Source organism: Canis lupus, chromosome 18 (assembly GCF_003254725.2).
Source record: "Canis lupus dingo isolate Sandy chromosome 18, ASM325472v2, whole genome shotgun sequence".
In the NCBI taxonomy this organism is placed as follows: Eukaryota; Metazoa; Chordata; class Mammalia; order Carnivora; family Canidae; genus Canis; species Canis lupus.
The window spans coordinates 42,802,159-42,823,295 of NC_064260.1; the positions used below are offsets into that span (position 1 = coordinate 42,802,159).

General features: G+C 38.8%; 1 protein-coding gene across 1 annotated transcript in view; it reads left to right on the forward strand.

The window, feature by feature from the left end:
* Positions 1-2,006: 2,006 nt before the first annotated feature.
* Positions 2,007-21,137, forward strand: part of AMBRA1 (autophagy and beclin 1 regulator 1) — a 170,132-nt gene continuing 151,001 nt past the window's right edge. Inside the window, 1 exon segment of the mRNA XM_025452015.3 lies at positions 2,007-2,234. The gene's annotated coding sequence lies outside the window, so the exon portion shown is untranslated.

Genomic DNA, 21,137 nt, shown 5'->3' on the forward strand with positions numbered 1-21,137 from the left:
TTAGCTGCCACTTAGTATTCTTTTGCCCCTGACTTTTAGAACTGCCCAGGGTAAAGACTAATTTCCAGTTAGGTGTGGCTGTGTGACTAACTTCTGGTCAGTGGAATATAAGTGGAAATGTCCTGTGCTATTTTCAAGATATGTCCTTATGGCAGGCGACATGCCTTTCCCCTTTCAGCTTCCTGCTGGTTGGAATGTAGACATGATGGCTAGAGCTTGAACAGCTGTCTTAGACCTGGGATGAAAACCACTTACTGAAGATGTTAAAGCAACAGAATGGAAGCCTGGTGCATGTCACCAAATGGCCACTCCTTACCCTACACTGTGCATCTTTGGATTTCTTTTATATGACAGAGAAATAAATCTCTTCTTTGCTTCCTTACTCTTTTTATGTGTAATAGGCCCGAATCATAAATAAAAAGGTTACAACTGCCTCTTTCCAAAAGCAGCAATATTTATTACACAGAAAATGTTTAGAAGCAACATACATATCCAACAATGGGGAGCAAGGTCAGTATATCCTCTTAATGGAATATTGTACAACTGTTAAGCATAGCAACTATTCAAGATTTAATAGGGAAATGATATAATGCAAAACAATTAACACTTTCTGCTTAAGCTTTAAAACATTACATAGGATATTTCCAAGGACTGTATGGGAATATGAACAAATTAAAAGCTTTGTATTTTGGAAACATTGTTAAATTCTTCTCTTTAGACTTTTGCAAATGTTGCTATGTTTACTCATTTTTAAGTCCCCTAAAACAGTAGTAGATGACAAAAGCCCAGTGTTTTGTCCTCATATTATGAACACTGGTTTTATCCTCTATTATAAAAAATGTTGTCACATAATTAAAGGAGGAGATTTTTAGTTTTTTAAGAAAATTTTAAAAAGATTTTATTTATTAATTCATGAGAGACATAGAGAGGCAGAGACACTGAGGGAGAAGCAGGCTCCTCGCAGCAAGCCCCAGCAGGACTGGATTTCTGGACAGGAATTACACCCTGTGCGGACGGCAGATGCTCAACCACTGAGCCACCCAGATGTCTCAAAGGAGATTTAAATATATATATATATATATATATAATAAATTGTAAATGAAGCTAATGTGAGGATGCGTCTTTCACTTTGATTATACACTCTTTAAGGGCTAGGACTTTATTTTTTACACCTTTACTCTCCATCTCTCCTTCCTCCTTTGGAGGTGATAAGGTAGGCTGTTATTGCCCACATTTGGTAATCCTTATTTGGAATAATGTATGTGAATTGTTGAATTGACCTAGGATGTATGTATTAATTCACATTTATGCTGAACATATTAATTTGTCTACTAAGAGACTTCAGCAAGGGGCTATTGTTCTAAGAATGAAAATGCCAACTTTGTCAGGTTCTGAACCCAAGGAGAATTTTGATCAGTATATAAGAAGCATACTTGAGGTCTCAGGCTTTTGGAATAAAATTAAAAAGCATGTTTTTTTTTTTTTTTGCTTTTTGTCCTGCCTTAGGTCAGCCTACAAAACCGAGTTTTCCCAGCTTCTCTTTGCTGTGCTTTACAGGAGCTACTGTGGAGCTTCAACAACGATTACTAACTTTGTTTTTCAGTCTGGATTCCCTCTCATCGTCTCTCTGTGCCTCTGTCATTTATACGTATATTTACTTTTATTTACCTCATTGCCTGTAAGGAAACTAAGAGTCACACTTGATCAGTTGGGATAAATAGCGTTGGGAGTCCGTAAGGTAGTCGCTGAACTGCCAAGTGTTATTATTGTGCCATGACTTGATCTTCAACAATCACGAAAAACTCCAGCGCTCTGAACAACTTAGCTGGCAACCAACACAGAAAATGGCAGAAACACCGGCTACTTTACTCCACGGCTTATGATCTGGGTTTGTTTATTCATGCCTTGGACACGAGTCGGCCCTAAGGTTGGAGCTGAGCTGTTTTTCGGCGCTCGATTGCACTTCCTTGAACGATTGCTCGGGCGCTCTTCCTCTGGTGTCTGGGGCGTTTGTGTATTCGGTGATCTCTTGCGCCGTCTTCTTGCTTGATGTCTTCTGAGCGGCGGCGGCGCCGGGTCGAAGGCTGACTTGTTCGCGAGGCCCCGCGCTCAGGCTGCTTTCTCCCGCTGGTCGGTAGAGCGGACCCCTTGCTTGCTTCCTTCCTGCCTCTTCCTCCCGTCGGTGGCTGAGTCCTCGCGCTGCGCTGCAGACGGAGCCCCCGCCCGTCTTGCAGGTAGGCCCGGGAGGAGCCTGGGAGGCCCGGTCCGGCATCCTTACGCCGGCGGGTTGAGAAGACCTTGGCGCCGGCGGGTGGGCGGGCGGGCCGGCCGCGGAGACACGGCCGGAGGAGGAGCTACCCGGCTGCGTTCGGGGGCGCGGTCGGAGAGGCGGCGGGCGACTGAGGGAGAGGCCGGAAGGAGGGAGATGCCGGGGCTACTCTGCGCGGTTCGGTAGGGAGGGGATGTTGGGTCTAGGGCGGGTGTTGACACCTCTAGAGTGGGGGTGGGGTGGGGGGGGTCGCTCTCCAAGAACGGATAGAGCTTTGCGCGCTTGACCCTCCGTTTCTCCTCCCGCCTCCCCACCCCCAAAGCTCCGGGTGTCACGACTCAATTGCGCTGGAGACCCCTCTCTGAGTCTGGCTTTTGAAAGGACCTTTGAGTAGGTGGAGGCAAGTGGAACATGGCCCCCTGGCTACTCTGAGCGAAGTGTCATGTGTTTGCTTTTTGGGGGTAGGGAAACTGAGACTGAGTTCTGATACTTGACTTTTCCCCATGTCTCCAACAGATCTTTAAATGCACCTTAAGTCGTTTTTTTTTTTTGTTTTGTTTTTTTTTTTGTCATTTATAAGTTCGCTTTTTTTTCCTATTTATTTGTCACTTTATGCACACAGTGACTTGTCGTTTGCGATGTCTCCTACCTAGGAATTCAGATTCTGTCACTGTTACTTCAGAAGTGAAGAGACCATGCTGGTTTTGCTTGCCCGAGTCTGTATCATTTTTGTGAGAATAACAATGACAATTCTGTTTCTTGGTAGAAAATTTCGTTTGCTGTCCAGTTTACTTTCTGGTTGATACTTATTTTTTTCCCCTTCCCCTTAGCTTGTTCTCAGTGGAACCCTCCAACTGTGGTGTTAAGTGATTAATATCCAACGGAAAATGGTTAAGATTTTGAAATCAGATATTTGTCCTGAGAGTTTGCTTTCTAGGGAGAATCCAAAGGAAACCCAAGGAGTAGCCTTCGGAACAGCTTTATTATATTCGATTAGTGGTTTAGTTATGCATATATTAAAGTTAAACAGGTTGTGTGTAAGAACCATTCAGATATTGAGATATTTAAATACAAAGTTAAAATTCTGGCAACTCCATTGTGTTTTCCATTTCTCTCCCAACTTGGAAACTTTGGGGACTAAGTGTTCTTACTCATTTTATTTTCGTTGGATTCAATGTCACGATCCTAATTTGTGTAGCTTCTTTGTTGAAAAAAAAAAAATTCAGGCCAGAGGTCATTCTGGGTTGAATAAGTATTTCCATAGGATGTCGAATCAGTGGGACAGTGGTTTTAAAAGAGAACAGACTAAATTTCTAGTTGTGAGATGAAAGTATACAAGCTTATGTTCTTTTTAAACAGTTTTGGAATTCTCATGAGTTTTGGAAACATTATTGTTCCTCTAATTATTTTTTATGTCAAAAATATTTAAATGTAGGCCCTCGGTCATGAGTGATTTCCTAGTTATCAGGACCTCGGTACTTCCAGAAAGGGATTAATGAAGAGTCACCAGACTGGAGAATCTACATTGGGAAATTAGACTAAGAATGTATGCTTTCTGGAAAAGTTTTTATGGTAGAAGAGAATTTATAACAGAGGAAAGAATTTAGACAAGGAAGTGACATTGCCTCCAGAGGATTGATTCTGCATAGAATTTATAGTTAGTGTAGTATCTCAGTGACTTTTAGTGAATGCTAAATAATAGATAAGAGTTTGCTATGAGTGTCACAAAAAATGTTAGGAACATTTTGTTATGTTTCTGTAAGCAATAATTAACAGAGATTTAAGTTGGATTGAAGAGGACAAGAAATTTGGCTGTGCTGCTGGTAGTGGGGTTATAGGGATAAAGCTTCTTAACAGCTTCTATCTTGCTTTATGATAGAAATTGACTCCACTGTTTACTTGTCTTAGTTAAATCTTACGCTGTTCTGTCAGTATCATGTCAGGCTCTCTTCTGGCATTTCCTTTCAGAAATTTATGGGTTCAGAATATGACTTAATTGTTCTGTCTTCTTTTTTAGTGAGCAAGTTCTTGGGGATTATTAAAGATGTAAACTTCTTTGAATGTATTGTAGAACTTCTGGAAGGAGTTATGTTTATCACTTGGAAAAGATTAGTTGTGTATGTCATTTAAAAACAATTAGTTATTTTTGTTAGCCATAATAATGTAGTTTTATACAGTATAATTTTCAAAATATTTTCTTTTTTTTTTTTTTTCAAAATATTTTCAACACATGATAGGAAACTTAGGAAACTTTTATTCTTTTTTTTTTTTTTTTTTTTTTTAAAGTAAGCTCCACATCCAGTGTGGGGCTTGAATTCATGATCCTGAGATCAACAATTTGCATGCTCTACCAGCTAAGCTAGCCAGGTGCCCCAAAACTTTTATATTATTATTATTATTTTTTTAATTTTTATTTATTATTTATGATAGTCACACACAGAGAGAGAGAGGCAGAGACACAGGCAGAGGGAGAAGCAGGCTCCATGCACCGGGAGCCCGACGTGGGATTTGATCCCGGGTCTCCAGGATCGTGCCCTGGGCCAAAGGCAGGTGCCAAACCGCTGCGCCACCCAGGGATCCCTGTATTATTATTTTTTAAAGATTTTATTTATTTATGAGAGACACAGAGAGGAAGAGAGGCAGAGGGAGAAGTAGGCCTCCTGCAAGGAGCCCGATGCGGGACCCTTGATCCTGGACCCCAGGATCACGCCCTGAAACAAAGGCAGACACTCAAGCCCTAAGCCACCCAGGTGTTCCCAAAACCTATTTTTTTGATCATCATTCAAAGCTCCTTATTAACACTGAATCCAGACATTTGTGATCTTAAAGGATTTTCATGAATGTTGACAGCTTATGTTGACAACTTATCTCACTATTTCCATTTATCCTGCTCTGAAAGGAATTGGATAAAAAGTTTTGTTGTTAACACACTGCGATCTTTTATTTTTTAAAATTTATTTTTAAAGATTTATGTATTTATTTTAGAGAGAGAGAAAGGGAGAGAATCTCAAGCAGACTCCCTCCTGAGCATGGAGCCCTACCACAGGAGGCTTGAACTCACAACCCTGAGATCACGACCTGAGCCAAAACCCAGAGTCGGAAGCTCAAACCATCTTAGCCACCCAGGCACCCAGGTCTCTTTTTAAAGGATGTGTCTCAGCTTTGATAGAATTATTTTGGAATAGGATGCAGATCTTTTTACCCAGTGATTTGGTTTACCAAAAAAAAACAAAACAAAAAAACAAAAAAAAACACCCTTAAGTTCCTTTGGTCATAGTCATTCTTGTTTCTTTCTCCAATTGTTTCTAATAAACCCAGAGAGAACTTTCTGTTTCTTGTCATAATTTCTGTTTGTACAGAAGTACTATGGTACAACCTGTCCTCTGGTTTGGGGGTAATTTATATTTTATTTTCAAGCCCTTTCTCCCTCTGAAATTAATTAGATCTGTTTCTTTTTCCCTTTTTTCAAAGCTAAAATTAGTTTCTGATAGATAAAAAATTTGTGATCAGTTATTGTCAGAATGTATTTATGTGCCTAGTAGTATGTGGCAGTCTGCCAAAGTGATGTGGTAAGAAGAAAACAGATTAAGGAATCAGGAGACCTGCGTTTAAGTCCTAGGCTTATGAGCTTCCTAGCTGGGAAATCCTGTACAAATTATTTAAGGAGGCCGTAGGGAAGGCTACTGCCCTTTATTGGGCATTTACCGTGTCATGTTCTTTACATGTATTATCTCATTCAATACTCGTAACAGTCCTTTAAGGCAGATATTATTTTCCCAGTAGATCCTGAACTCAGAAAGAGTAAATAATTTGGCCAAGATCACACAGCAAATATGTAGCAGAGGTGGGATTTAAATTCGATGCTTTGAATACTTTTATGAATCTGTATTTAAAGAATGGGAAAGAGAATACTTCTAATACTTCTGTTGAGAAAAAGCACATGAAGCTGCTTTAAGAAGATAAGGTGCTCTTCAGATGTTAACTGCTATGTTATCTTACAGCAACAGTGAGTAAATGTCATCTAGGTTCTTGGACACCTTGCTTCTTTTAGGGCAGCATTATGCCTGACAGTCATGGAGAATAGAGGTGACAAACATTAGACCAGCATTGGAGGAGCTTACTAATATGTAGGTGGAAAGGAGTGAGTGCCTGGAAGTGCTAGTGAAAAGACAAGTTTTAGGTGCTGCATGTTTATGAGGTGAGACTGAAAATATTTATCCCCTCTCTTCCAGTTAGTCTTGCCTGCAGATCTGTAGGTTAGTATCTTTTCTATCTTGTTCTCTGTCTCTTAGAGTTGATAATCTCCACTTCTCCACCTAAACTTTTTTCTTTCATCATTGAGTACTGTTCTTGTACTGTGTGGTTTCCTAAGGTACAATACATTCCTTGCAGACCTTTTGGAACTATTTTTTTATTGTGACTCTTTTTCAACTCTTACCTTTTCAGACTTGTTCATCTAGCAAATATTTATTGAATGCTTATTAGATGCTGGGATACAAAGGTAGACATGCGTGTTCTTGTTCTTCCCGAGTTTATTCCAGTGGGGAGCAGAGTTGATTGAACACGTATCTGATAAATATTGAAAGAAACAAACTGGATAACAGAGAGGTGAAGGAGCGAGGAGAGGAGGGCACTGGGTGTTCTGGGGGGGCGGGGGGTAGAGTCATCAGTTATGGCATCCTTAATCCCCTTAAAAAGTTACAGTCACAACATATTAAGGTTCTCTTGCTACTATCACAAAGGAAGTCTTCATTTAAAATTACTACATGTAATATTTGTTACTTCTTGTGTGGTGATACTGGATTTGGCATAATAAAGGATGACTATGACTTGAAAAATTCAACATGCTTGGCTAGTGAGTTTAATTTTTTACTTCTAATGTGACCTGAATTTAATTAGTTCTCATTTATTAATTTTTCCCCAAATAGCTGTTCTTTGGAGGTTGAGTTCAATGAATTTGAACACTGGATACATGCCTTCAGGTTTATTTGTAGCAGGGACTGAGCTGAAGTACTTAGCCTTGTATAAGGGGAAAGACTTATGTATAAGGATTGTCGTGAAATTGAGAGAGGGAATATATAAGCTATTGGTGAGTATGTTTATACAGTAATACATACAATGTACTATATGTATATTGTATACACTATATACAGTGTAATAATACGATCTTGTTTGGTGCCTTTCTTCCAAGATATTACAAGTATTTTGTAGTATTTTTTTGCTGTTGGTTATTGAAATCGTATTTCTCTCTGTAGAATTAACTGAGGCAAATTTCACATTTCATGATTTCATCATTTATTTATTTCTGCTCCCCAGGTTACAACATATATTCATTCTTCCATGAATCAAAATTACTTTGCTTTAGGTGTAAATGTTTATGATCTAATGACACATTTGAAATTTTGCTGAGTTGCAGAGGATTAATATGCTTGTTTAATTTGGGAAGAGAATTGGAGTATTTCAGTCTAGCTGACCAGTGAAAACAGGGTAGAAAAACATGTCTTCCCAGACTCTAGAATAACAGTCTAATGGCACTGATTCTTGGAGCCAGGCAGTCTGAGTCCAAATCTCGGGGCCACTATTTACTAGCTCTGCACCTTGAACAAGTTACTTAACCTCTCTGTGCCTTTCTTCATGCGTAGAATAGCATTCAATTGTGAGAATTGAATAAGTTAATATATGTAAAGCATTTAGAACAGATAGTGCTATATATGCCAGTTATAATTTTTAATATTATTACTATAGCACGATAAAGATTGTATATTCCCCAAAAGAAGAACAAATAATAGTGATGCTTAGATTGAAGTTTAGTGTCTTTTGAGAAAAGTTGAAGAGGGAATGGGAATTTAAAGCAGCGTATTTGTTCTTCCTTTCCCTCAATGTGCTTCAAATTAAAGTAATAGGATGCATCTTTACTGGGAAAGAGAAACCTAGAAAGCAACAGTGTCTGAAAGAATTCCAAATAGAAGAGAAATGGCAAAATTTTGAGGATTCTGTAATATGTTGGTAAAACAGGCCAGAGCTATTTTAGGAACAGAACATTTCTTTGCAAAACAGGTAGAAAATTTTTAGCGTCTGAATTTTATTATCTATTTGAACTGTGATTAGTGCTTGAAGGATTTGGAAAAAGTTGACTTAAGGCATGGAAAAGAATGATATTTAGGGAAAAGTCTAAGTTACCAAATCACCTTGAGTAAACTTCTGGAAGAGTGAACATACTTTTTGTATAGTGGTAAAAACTGGGAATCTAGTAGAGTCCGTTTTTTATTACTCTCATCCCTTGTGCCATTATAAATTGTGGGTGGCTTCAGTCTTTGCATTAACTATCTTTGTTTTCGTCTCTGCAATATTTCTACTCTGTCATTTTAAAAATCTGTTTAATGTTGAAATGGAGTCTTGTTTTTTTTTTCTTCTTTCATTCATTCATTCATTCATTCATTCATTCAGTAAATGTTTATTGAATGTCCACCACTGTGCTAAGTGTTGTGAATACCATAATAAGAGCTGATCAGAACCAGTGTTTATTGAAGTGCTTTGTTCCAGGTACTGTACCAAGAGCTTTGTGTCATTGATTCTTTTTATTCTTTTTTTTTTTTTTTTTAAGATTTTATTTATTTATTCGTGAGAGACACAGAGAGAGAGAGGCAGAGACACAGGCAAAGGGAGCCCAATGTGGAACTTGATCCCGGGACTCCAGGATCACGCCCTGGGCCAAAGGCAGGGGCTCCACGGCTGAGCCACCCAGTTGTCCCGTTTCTTTTTATTCTTGCAACAGTTTTATGGTGTAGGTACTTTTATGCTCCGCATTTCACAGATGTGGAGATTGTGGCTCAGAGAGGTTAATCACTCTGGTTATGTTGTGGGAAATTTTAGAAATTTGTGGAAAAAATTTTGGAAATTATGGAAAATTTGGAAGTGGGAGAAGTATGATAGTTAAGATGTCTTATTGTGGTCCAGGCAAAAGATGATCATGGCTTGGATTAGGCTCTAAGCCATGGAGATGGAAGGAATTAGAGTCAGTAGACATTTTATTTTTATTTTTATTTTTTTTAAACTTTTTTTTTTTTTTTTTTTTAATTTATGATAGTCACACACACACACACACACACAGAGAGAGGCAGAGACACAGGCAGAGGGAGAAGCAGGCTCCATGCACCGGGAGCCCGACGTGGGATTCAATCCCGGGTCTCCAGGATTGCGCCCTGGGCCAAAGGCAGGCGCTAAACCCCTGCGCCACCCAGGGATCCCTTATTTTTATTTTTGTTTTTGTTAAAATTCAATAGATATTTTAGAGTTAGGACAGGCAAGATTTAATAATGGACTGGATATGTGGGAGGAGGGAAGAGTCTAGTATGATTCCTGAATTTCTGGCATGTGCACCTAGGTAGATGAAGTTAACCATTTCTGAGATGGAAATATTTGAGAAGGAGCAGATTTTGAGTAGAGTTGGGGAATAGAATGAAGATCTTAACTCTAGTCATGCTGAATGTGAGCTCTCTGAAAACATGCAAGTGGAGACATCAAGCAAGGAGCCTTTCAGTGCTGCTGGAAGGGGCGCTGGCAGTAAATCTGGATGCTCTTGGTAGATAGGTGGTATTTACAGTCAAGGAAAATGGCCAAGATTATTCAGAGGGAATACATGTATAGACTAGAGGAGGAGAGTGTTCCTGACCAAGCTCCAAGGAATTTAATAGGAAATCTAGGAAACTGAGAAGGGAACATGTTTTTTGGTTTTTGTTTTTTGTTTTTTGTTTTTGGGCGGGGGGAACATGTTTTGAGAAGAAAGTCATTTGCCTGTATTTTTTGGATTTAGCAACACAAAGATCATTGATGATCATAACAACAGTGTTGGAGGATTGTAGGGCCAGAAGCCACACTGAAGTGGATTTAAAAAGTGGGAAGGGAGGAAGTAGAGATGATTTCTATATTTTGGTAATTAACATGCCTATCTACCCATAAGAAGTAATACTTTAAGAAGAAGTAATATAATAAGGTCTGTGACAGTAGGAACAATACCTTTTTATTTTCTTCTTGGCTGCCTAGGCTTGGTGTCTTGCCAGGAAGTTGGATTAAAGGAGAAAGAGGTTAAGGAATGAGGATAACTGCAAAATGGCAGGAGTAGAGATTCTCATGGTCTTTATATGTGGCCTTGGAATTTAAGAGTGTATGTCCTTTTTATCTTTGCTATCATTAGCTTCTCTTTTTTTTACCCACCTACCTAAAGCATCTTTGTATTTTGGTGTTACTGGCTTTTAAAAAGTTCATTCCTTACATTTTTTTTTTTTCTTGTTGCTTTCCTATGGTCATTGTTGCTATAGTCTTATAGCTGATGTGCTTGGTTATTTATCTCTATTCACTCATTTATTGGTTCTTATTGTCATATAGAATACTATATAACTGGGGCTCTAGATTTTATTTTGGTTTCTGTTTTGTTTCTTATTTACATAGTCTTTGCTTAGAGTCTAATAGGTTATACTGAGACATTTTTGCTACCAGTCTACCTGGAATTTTTTTTTTAAGATTTTATTAATTTATTCATGAAAGACACAGAGAGAGGCAGAGACATAGGCAGAGGGAAGAGAAGCAGCCTCCATGCAGGGAGCCCGATGTGAGACTTGATCCCTGAACTCTGGGATCAAGTCCTGAGCTGAAGGCAGAGCTCAACTGCTGAGCCATCCAGATGTCCCTCTACCTGGAATTTTATATAATGACTTTCAGGGAAGGGCTAAGCATTTTATGGATATTGTCCCCGTTAGTCTTCTAGCATTCTTTTTTAGTTTATTGAGGTAAAATTCACATAGCACAAATTTAAGCATTTTATTCTGTTACATTTTATTATTTTTAAAATATTTTATTTATTTATTTTATTTTAGAGAGAGTGCGCTCATAAGTGTGAGTCGGGGAGGAGAGGCCGAGGAAGGGGGAGAGGCAGAGAATCTCAAGCAGACTCCCTGGTGGAGCGGGAGGATGCGGGCTTAATTTCACCACCCTGAGATGTTGACCTGAGGTGAAACCAAGATTTGGACGATTAACAGACGAGCCACCCAGGCACTCCCCAAATTAACCATTTTATTTTATTTAAAAAAATATTGTATTTATTTGATAGAGCATGTGCACAGGAAAGAGCACTAGTGAAGGGATGCCAAGGAAGAGGGAGAAGCTGGCTCCCCAGTGAGCAGGAAGCCTGAGCATGCAGAGCTTGATCCCAGGCCCTGGGATGATGACCTCAATCAAAGGCAGATGCTTATTAATCAACTGAACCACCGAGGCATCCCACCAAAATTAACCTTTTTATTTATTCAAAATTAACCATTTTATTTTATTTATTTTTTTCAAAATTAACCATTTTAAAGTGAACAATTCAGTGGTGTTTAGTACATTCATAGTATTGTGCAACCACCACCTCTATCTAGTTCTAGAATGTTTTAATTATCCTTTTTCTAGTTATGCAGTTTCTTTTCATTTTCCTCCTTCCACCAGCCCTGGAAACCAGCAATCTGCATTCTGTATCTATAGATTGATTTATTCTGGCTATCTTATATAAATGAGATCATAACATTATGTAACCTTTCGTGTGTGTGTGTGTGTGTGTACACACACACACCAATAATCTGTCCATTTATCCACTGGTGAACATTTGGACTGTTTCCACCTTTTGGGTATCATGATTAGAGCTACCGTAAACATATATGTGTGAGTACTTGTTTCCAGTTGTTTTGGGTATCTACATAGGAGTGTAATTGCAGAGCTGTCTCGTAATGTATTTTTGTTGTGATTCTTCCCAGACCATAGGGATCAAGCCAACATCTGCAGCTTCCACAGAGTGTGTGATTTGAAGCTATTGGCTGGGCTTAAGTTGGGATTGAGAATCTCTTTCCTTTATTTTAACTTCTTGAGGAACTGAATTCTCCTAACATACTGGTTTTGTTATCTGCATTTTACTGATGGGGTAATTGAGGTACAGCATCTGCATGGTTTTAAACTTCCTATCTTCAGAGCAAATCAGTGATGGAACTGAAAATTTAAGACATGTTCTTTGTCTAAGATGACCCATCTAAACAATGTTGCGATTTCATGAAGCTTTTTAAAATGGACTTCCTATATTTTTTAATCTCTTGAAGGGATATTGTTCAGGTGGTATTAAGCAGATGTTCTTTTTCCATAGACGACAAGAGGGAATGTGTTTTAATTGCAGCAGACGGGATATAGATTACAAATTAGAAGTACTTCCTGACAACAAGATACTGGAATATTACCAAAGAACATTGTGAAATATCTTCTTCAAAGACTTAGTAACTATCTTTCTAGGATGATTTAGGTGTGGGCTTGTTAAGGAATGAGGGAGATGAGAAAGACGACTTGCTGAGGTCCCTGGTTAACCCCAGGACATAGGTTTTATGATTAATCAAAACAGTATCTCTGGCATTGTAATGAGTATGTTTTCATTTTCTTTATGAAGAAATAATCAGTAGAGAGTAGGTAAATTGCTCAAGGTCTCCTGATAAAATGGAACATTAGCATTTTGAATCTTTTTGGCTCCTGAGTTGAATGCTCAGAGATTGTGTGTGTGTGTGTGTGTGTGTGTGTGTGTGTGTGTGTGTATTATATATATATAAATGTCTTTTCATGGCTGTGTGATGTATTATTGTGATTCTTCCTAAACCGTAGGGCTCGAAGCCAACATCTGCAGCTTCCATAGAGTGTATGATTTGAGAGTTGTTGGCTGGGTTTAGATTAGGACTGAGAATTTTTTCCTGTAAAAATTGGTTTGGTCTTTAGATATGTAGAAATGGGAACACATTATCAGTAACAGACTACAGTAATAGATTCTTAATGACTATTTAGGAAGGGCCAAGTTAAAATTGCAGGTAAAGGTGCACAGGACATAAATGTATTTTTGTTTTGTAGTGCTTGGAGAAAAAGAAGCCCAGAAGATGGGCAAATGAAGATTAAATTCTATTGTAGAACATTAACATAAAAACACTCATTGAATGTAGTATTAAGTTGCCAGTTTAAGTGCTCAGCTCAGGAAATGCCAAAGTTAAGGTACTGAGAATATTAACACATTCACCTGACACTTAGAGTCAATATTAAAGTATTAAAGTCAATCTCATAAAGGATCTCTTGCTATTATCAAAATCACATTTTGAGATCCATGGGTCATTGACTGGGAAGCTAACCTGGGAGGGGGTATTACCTTGGTAGGTAGTTTTAATGCATTTATTATGTTTATTTTAGTTGAGCTGTGGGAGCACTTACTTGTTCACTTCTCTGCTACCAAAAATATCGTCAAATATATTTATTGAGTTTTCTTAAATTGGCAACAACTGTTACCTCTGCAGGATAAAAGAGAGGGGAGCCAACTTTTGAATACTTAACATGTACTGGGAATTTTGTATTTCCTTCTCCATATAGTACTCATAACCTATAAAGTGGGTGGTGATACCTCTATTGTAAAGGACAGGAAAAGGTGAAACTTTTTCTTGCCAAAGGTTATACACATGGTGAATAGCAAAGCTGAGATGGAGAAGTTAGAGTCTTCTGTTTTAAATTAGTGTTTTTCTTTTTGTATACTATCATTTGTTTTTAAAATTTAATTAATTTTTTAAAAAAGATTTTGTTTATTTATTCATGAGAGAGAGAGGCAGAGGGAGAAGCAGGCTTCCTGCAAGGAGCCCGATGTGAGACTTGATCCCCAATCCTGGGATCATGCCCTGAGCTGAAGGCAGATGCTCAACCGCTAAGCCACCCAGGCATCCCTTTTTTTTTTTTTTTTTTTTTTAAGTAGACTTGCGGCAACTGGGTGGCTCTCTCAGTTGAGTGTTTGATTCTTGGTTCAGCTCAGGTCATGATCTCATGGGTTGTGGGATCAAGCCCCTTGTCAGGCTCCAAGCTCAGCTGGGAGTCTGCTTGAAGATTTTCTCCCTCTTCCCTACCCCCTGATTGTGCATGTATACCACCTCTTTCTCTCTCTCTAAAATAAACAAATCTTTATATGTATTATATATATATTATATATATATGAAACTACTATATATATAGTAGTCTCCATGCCCAATGTGGGCCTTGAACTCACAGGCCCAAGACCAAGAGTCCCATGCTCTACTGAGTGAGCCAGACCCAAGTTAGTTTTTCAAGCTGTGTTCTTTGGATGTGCTGAAGGGGTGGCTGGCTGTGAGTCAGGAAGAGCTTTGGTTCTCCCACTGTGCTTAAACCAGAGCAGCTCAACTTTGATCTCTCTTGTATTTTAGTGTTTTCACATAAGATTGTATTTAGAAAAAGGGTATCTGCTTCTTTTTTTTTTTTTAATTTTATTTATTTATTCATGAGAGACACACAGAGAGAGGCAGAGACACAGGCAGAGGGAGAAGGAGGCTCCATGCAGGGAGCCCGATGTGGGACTTGATCCTGGGTCTCCAGGATCACGCCCTGGGCTGAAGACAGGCACTAACCCGCTGAGCCACCCAGGGATCCCCCAGGGTATCTCCTTCTTAAAAGAAAGAAAACCTGGAAGACCACTGAGGAATCATGAAAGAAAATTAGTGAAAATAACCTGAAGATTGAAAAGACAACTAAATTACATACCTGCCAGTCAGGAAATTATGTCAAAATTTGAAGTAACTTGATGTCCCAGCCACATGTGCAGTGCAGTTATTCTGTCCTTGGGGAGTGTCAGATAGTGGGATAGGAGCATGCACTCTAGAGTTGGAAATCTGGCTCGGGCCATGGAGTTTGGGGATACTTCTATAAACCTGGCACACATAAATATACAGTGGGGTGATAGCACCTATCTTTCATGAGTGGATCAGAAATAACATGCAAGATACCTGGCTCATAGTGGATACCCCTAAAATACTAGCTGTTGGTAAGATGATGATGATACTGTTGATGGCTTTTAATTTTTTTTTTAGAGTGTATTGACATCCCCCCCACCAAATGCCTGAAGAACGTCTTCCATATCAAGGATAGGCAGTCCTTTACCTCTATATGTACCACATCATGTGTTTAGCATGTTTGTTTTTGATAGTCTTTAAACTGTGCATGTTGATGTAGTTATGAATATATCTGTAGATGAGTAAAGAAAACCCAGGGGCTCCTGAGTAGCTCAGTTGGTTAAGTGTCTGCCTTGGGTTCAGGTTGTGTCCCCGGGGGTCCTGGGATAGAGCCTTGGGTTGTTGGGCTCCCTGCTCAGTGAGGAGTCTGCGTCTCCCTCTCCCACTCCTTCCCCACTTGTGCTTTCTCTCTCAAATAAAATCTTTAAAAAGAGAGAGAGAAAAAAAACCTTTACCTCATTAAATTCATTTTCATTGGACTTAAAAGCAATTGTAGAAGGGAAGCTCATATAATGAATTGAGAAACCTGGGCTTTTGTCTCAGAGCTACTCTTAGTAAGTCTTGTAACAATAGACAGGTGAATTTAACTTTCTAATATGTTATGTTCAAAATGACATCTGAGTCACTTTTAACTCTGTACATCCATGACTTGACCAAAAAGTTTAGAGATACTTTATTTTCATTGCCAAATTAATTATTTTTCTTTTTAAAAGTAGGCTTGTCCCCAGCTTAGAGCTCAATGCAGGGCTTGAACTCATGACCCTGAGATGAAGACCTGAACTGAGATTGAGTCTCTTAGCTGTCTGAGCCACCCAGGTGCCTCTCATTGCCAAAATTTAAAAAAATTACAGCATTATTTTTGGAGAAGGAACTTCATGCTGATGTGAGCTGGCAAGCTTTTGTTCATACTTATTGAGTGTGCTCAGGGCAGTATTTTGTACGGAAGTTGTATATCAGAGCAGAATTGAAACTAGTAACAATCGTAAAGGAAACTCATGTGTGAAATTATCATTTGCTTTTGGGTAGATAGCTGGATTCTTCAAACCCATAGCACTTTGTACTTGCTTGTGAGGAGTACTTGCCACATTTCAGTATGGTAGCTGTATAGTCACAGTATAATATGGTTGTAGACTCCTTACTAGACTGAAAGCTCATTGAGGTTGGAGGCCTATCCTGGTTTTTGTTTTATTTTACCTCTCTCTCCCTGTCATCTACTGTAGGGCTGGGAATATAGTATAGCTTCCCCAAAATATGCTAAATGGAAAAAAAATTGGATCAGAGTCAGCGACATATGTGGAAAATGGCTTCTGTCTAAATACACGTGTTGAATTTATTGACTCTCATCTGTTGGCATGTGATAAAGAAAAACCTGATAAAGTGGGAAAAACAGTAGTTTTATAGCTTTCAACACCAACTTTATCATGTACTCACTATTTGATTATGGGTAAGCAATTTTATATTGAGTCAGATTTTTGTAAAATGGAAGAGGAATAGAAGGGGGCTTAGAGAGAGAATATATAAAACATTACTACATAATAGTGTAGTAGTTATTACAAAAATGGATGTTTTAAAAATTGTCAACAATACATTTTACACTTCTGCTTGAAGCAGGAATATGTTTTCAGGAAGTTTGTTTGCTGTGTCTTGAGTATGTGGGAGAATTATCCCCTGTAGCAATTTTCTGCTGAAAAGAAATCTTTTAGCATTTCTTCTTTTCTGGGCCTATGAAGAGTTCCATGGAGGAGGCAGAGAGGGGGTTGGGATCCTAGAATAGCTGCTGAAGACCTTGCATTTGTGTGATCTCTTTAGAATGCTACTTCTATATTGTAACTTTCTTGTTCACTCTCACTAAATGTGGCTGACTCAGCTACTGTACATTAGCATGGTAAACATTTGTCAGATTTGTCCCAGTCAGAAAATATTCTAAGGACGCCTGGGTGGCTCAGTGGTTGAGCGTCTGCTTTTGGCTCAGGTCACAGTCCCGTGGTCCTGGAATCGAGTCTTGCATCAGGCTCCCTGCAGGGAGCCTACTCCCTCTGCCTGTGTCTCTGCCTCTCTGTCTGTGTATCTCATGAATAAATAAATCTTTATTTTTTAAATATTTTATTTATTTATTAATGAAAGACAGAGAGAGAGAGAGAGAGAGAGAGAGAGAGAGGCAGAGAGGCAGAGACACGGGCAGAGGGAGAAGCAGGCTCCACACAGGGAGCCCGACGCGGGACTCGATCCCAGGACTCCAGGATCACGCCCCGGGCTGAAGGCAGGTGCCAAACCGCTGAGCCACCCAGGGATCCCCCCCCTTTTTTTTTTTAATATTTTATTTATTAATGAAAGACAGTGAGAGAGAGGGAGAGAGGCAGAGACACAAGAATAAATCTTTTTTTTTTAAAAAAGAGTATTCTATACCTGCCATTCTCCTTGGCACTTAAAGATTTTTTTTAAAGCTCTCTATGATACATGATAATAGGTGAAATAGGTAGGTTGCAGAGTAATATGTAGTATATATAATCCCATTTTTATACAGGAAAAAAAAAAAACCCTGCTAGATACCTATATGTTTATATGAGCAGTGAGTTTGCATGGTTACCTTAGGAGGGTGGATATAGGAAATTGACCAGACTATTGTTTTACTTGTTGCAATGAGCATGTGTTGTGTTACCTTTTTTTTTTTAAGTTAAACTTTTTATTTTGACATAATCATAGATTTATAGGCAGTTGTAAGAAATAATAGAGGGAAAGAAAGAAAGTGAGATAGCATGTGTGTATCCTTTATCCTGGCTTCCTTCAATGGCAACATCTTACAAAACCATAATACACTGCCACAACAAGGATATTGCCATTGATACAGTCAAGATAGTAGAACATTTCCTTCACTACAAGGATCTCTCCTGATGCCCTTTTATAGTCATGCCCACACCCCATATCACATGGTGCACATAACTTAGTTACCTTGATTTCTGGTGCTTTGCTCTAGAATCAGAGCAATAATAATAACACTATAGTTTTCCTTGTCTCTCATCTGATGATCTTCTCTCACTATTATTTCTTAAAGTTGAATGTAGATCCACAATTACCTCAAAATAAAAAGTTTAACTTAAAATTATAAATATTAATTAACGCACTGCTCTAGGAGGCAAGTAATGGTTAGCTCTGGTGAGGTTAGCCCCTTTTATGAAGAGGTAGGTTGAGGCATGGATGTCATGGAATTTGCCTAAGGGTTTAGCATGAGTCACTGTGTTCTGACTCACATTCACTTGAATTTATTCATTCTCTCTTCTGAATCAACTGTTTATAATTATGCTCTTCCAAATGGGAAGACACAAAAAGGATTTTTTTCCACATCTGAGGTTTAATGCCTGTTCTATAGACGCAGTGTATATTGTAGCTAGAGCATGGAGTTTGGCAACTGATATGATTTTGAATCTTTCCTTAATTTAACCTCTGTAAGCCTCAGTTTTGTGATTTGTGAAATGGGGATAATGATTGTACATATCTTCATAGTGTCATTGTGAGAAATAAATGAGATACTGTATGGAAAAGGAGATAGCACTTCAAGGTGTATGGCAAATGTTCAATGAGTGTTACATAAAAGTATTGCTTTAAATATGTGTTATATTCTGTCACTCGTGTTGGAGATAATTGTATAAATAGTGAGATTTTTCTGCTACGTACTTACAAGGCTTTAAGATCACTGTTTACTTTTGGGGCGTCTGCCTTCAGCTCATGTCATGATCCCAGGATCCTGGGATCAAATCCAACGTTGCGGGGGGCGGGGGGGTGTCCCTGTTTAGCAGGGAGTCTGCTTCTCTCTCTCCTGCCTCTTATCCCTACTTGTGTGCTTGCTCTCTCAAATAAATAGATAAAATCTTAAAAAAAAAAAAAATCTCTACTTCTGAGGTAAGGATGCTTTCAAATTTAGTCTTACATATAATTACTTAAAATAAGAAGTGATGTTAGATTATATTCATTATAGTATTTAAAAATTTTTTTTAAGATTTTATTTATATGAGAGAAAGCATGATCTAGGGGAGAGGCAGAGGGAGAGGGAGAAACAGACTCTCCCCACTGAGCAGGGAGTCTGATGTGGGCTCCATTCCAGAACCCTGGGGTTATTACCTGAGCCACAGGCAAACGCTTAACCTGAGGCACCTAGGCACACCTATAGTATTAATTTATGTGAAAATATTTTAAAATTTCTCCTGACTTATTCATATTTTCTCAGGTTCATTCATAGAAAAATAGGAAGTGATTTGCCACCATTGATTTCCTCCCTTTAATCTGCTCCCCCAACAACATTACTTTCCATATTTTCTTCCTAGCATATGAATACTTGAAAGTATCCTCAATTATTATTATTATTTTTTTTAAGATTTGTAATTTATTTGAGAGAGAGAGGGAGAGAGAGAATCCTTAAGCAGGCTCCTCACTGAGCATGGAGCCTGATGTGGGGCTTGATTCCTGGAGCCTGAGATCAAGAGCTGGTTGCCCAACTGACTGAGCCACCCAGGTACCCTGAAAGTATCCTCACTTTTTAATTACATAATCACATAAGTTTCTTGAGGGCAGGAATGTTCTTGTTCAGTATAGTATCCCCAGTGCCTAAAATAGTGCTGAGTACATAGTTCAATAAATGTTTCTTGGCTATCATTGTTTTTGTATCCTTCCCCTTAAATGTTTTTCGTTTGGAAAGTTGGGGAAATGGAATGCAGATTCTAGTCAGAGCTTGAAGTGGCTAGGTTCTTAAATCCAGTAGCTTATTTTAATTGGCTGAGAAATGTGATTGGCAAGATGGACGAGGGAGGCAGACCTTTTAGCATAAGAGCTCTACATTTAATAATTTGACTTCTTTTCCTGAAGCCTTGAGGGAAATTTTTTCTTTCCCTATTCTAGTCAGCCAAGAACCTGACCTGGGCTGACTCTAACATTGGAGAACACTGAACACAGTATCTGCTGAGCCAGGGACTGGGAGTCAAGCTCTCTTCTGATACTATCTGAAGGGAAAGCCTGAATTCAAATCCTGCTTTGGCTACCGACTCATCTTGCAAACCTAGATGTGTTTCTTAACTTCTTCCAGGTTTTATTTTTCTTAAATAATCTCATCTCAATAATCTTAGTAATATCATCTGTTTTGGGGCTTGTGAAGATTCTTGGGTTAAGGTTCTCAAAGCATCTTACGGTACTGTTGCTGTGTCTCCAGGGGTTTCCAGGAATACTGGGGGCAGTGTGTTACTCCTGGTAGGAGAGTTACAGTCTTCTTTTTCCCAAAGACTGTGCAGAAAATAGAAAGATGCCATCCTTCATGATTTGAAACCGGCTCTACTTCAACCTCCTAATATTGGTGGATGAAAGGTATGTTTTTGCCAAAGTCATTGGGCCTGTTTGCCTGAGGCAGCTGGGGTCAATTCCCAGTTCTGGGGTTAGGCTGTTTTTGCTTCTGTGAAATTTCTTCCATCAAAAGCTCCTTTTTTTTCTTTGCTTAGTAATAGAAGATCTCTTGCCATTTTTGCGCCTTTAAGGGTAGCCTTCCTGATTTCTTGATGCTTTTGATAGCTTGGGACTCAAAATTGGGCTTCATTTTCTTCTTGGTAGTGCTTTCCTCTTTGCCCTTTGTTGCATTTCCAGGGCTTCTCGTATTCTCAGCACGCATCTTCCCCAGAATAGTTTGCAGATAAAAACTTCATTTCTTTTTTGGTTATCTTTCTGAGGTAAATGGCAATATAGAAGATTGTCAGTCTCAAATTTGGGACTTATAACTTTCTATCTCCAGTTTTGATCATACTTTGTGTTTGAGTTAAAACTCTGCTGTGTTTCAGACATTAGGTTACATGGTTGTGAGCTACTTTAGGAAGCCCTAGTAAGCAAACTCTGTAGCAGAAAAGCCACTGTTCTTTCCTCTCTTTATTGTAGTAACAGTAATTAGAGTTTATTTAGTTTTGTTTCTTTAGAGTGTTTTGTAAAGCTGTTAGCCTATTTGTGAAATATACCCTGTGGAGGTGTGCCTTATTTTGAGTTACATGAAAAATATTGGGGGTGAT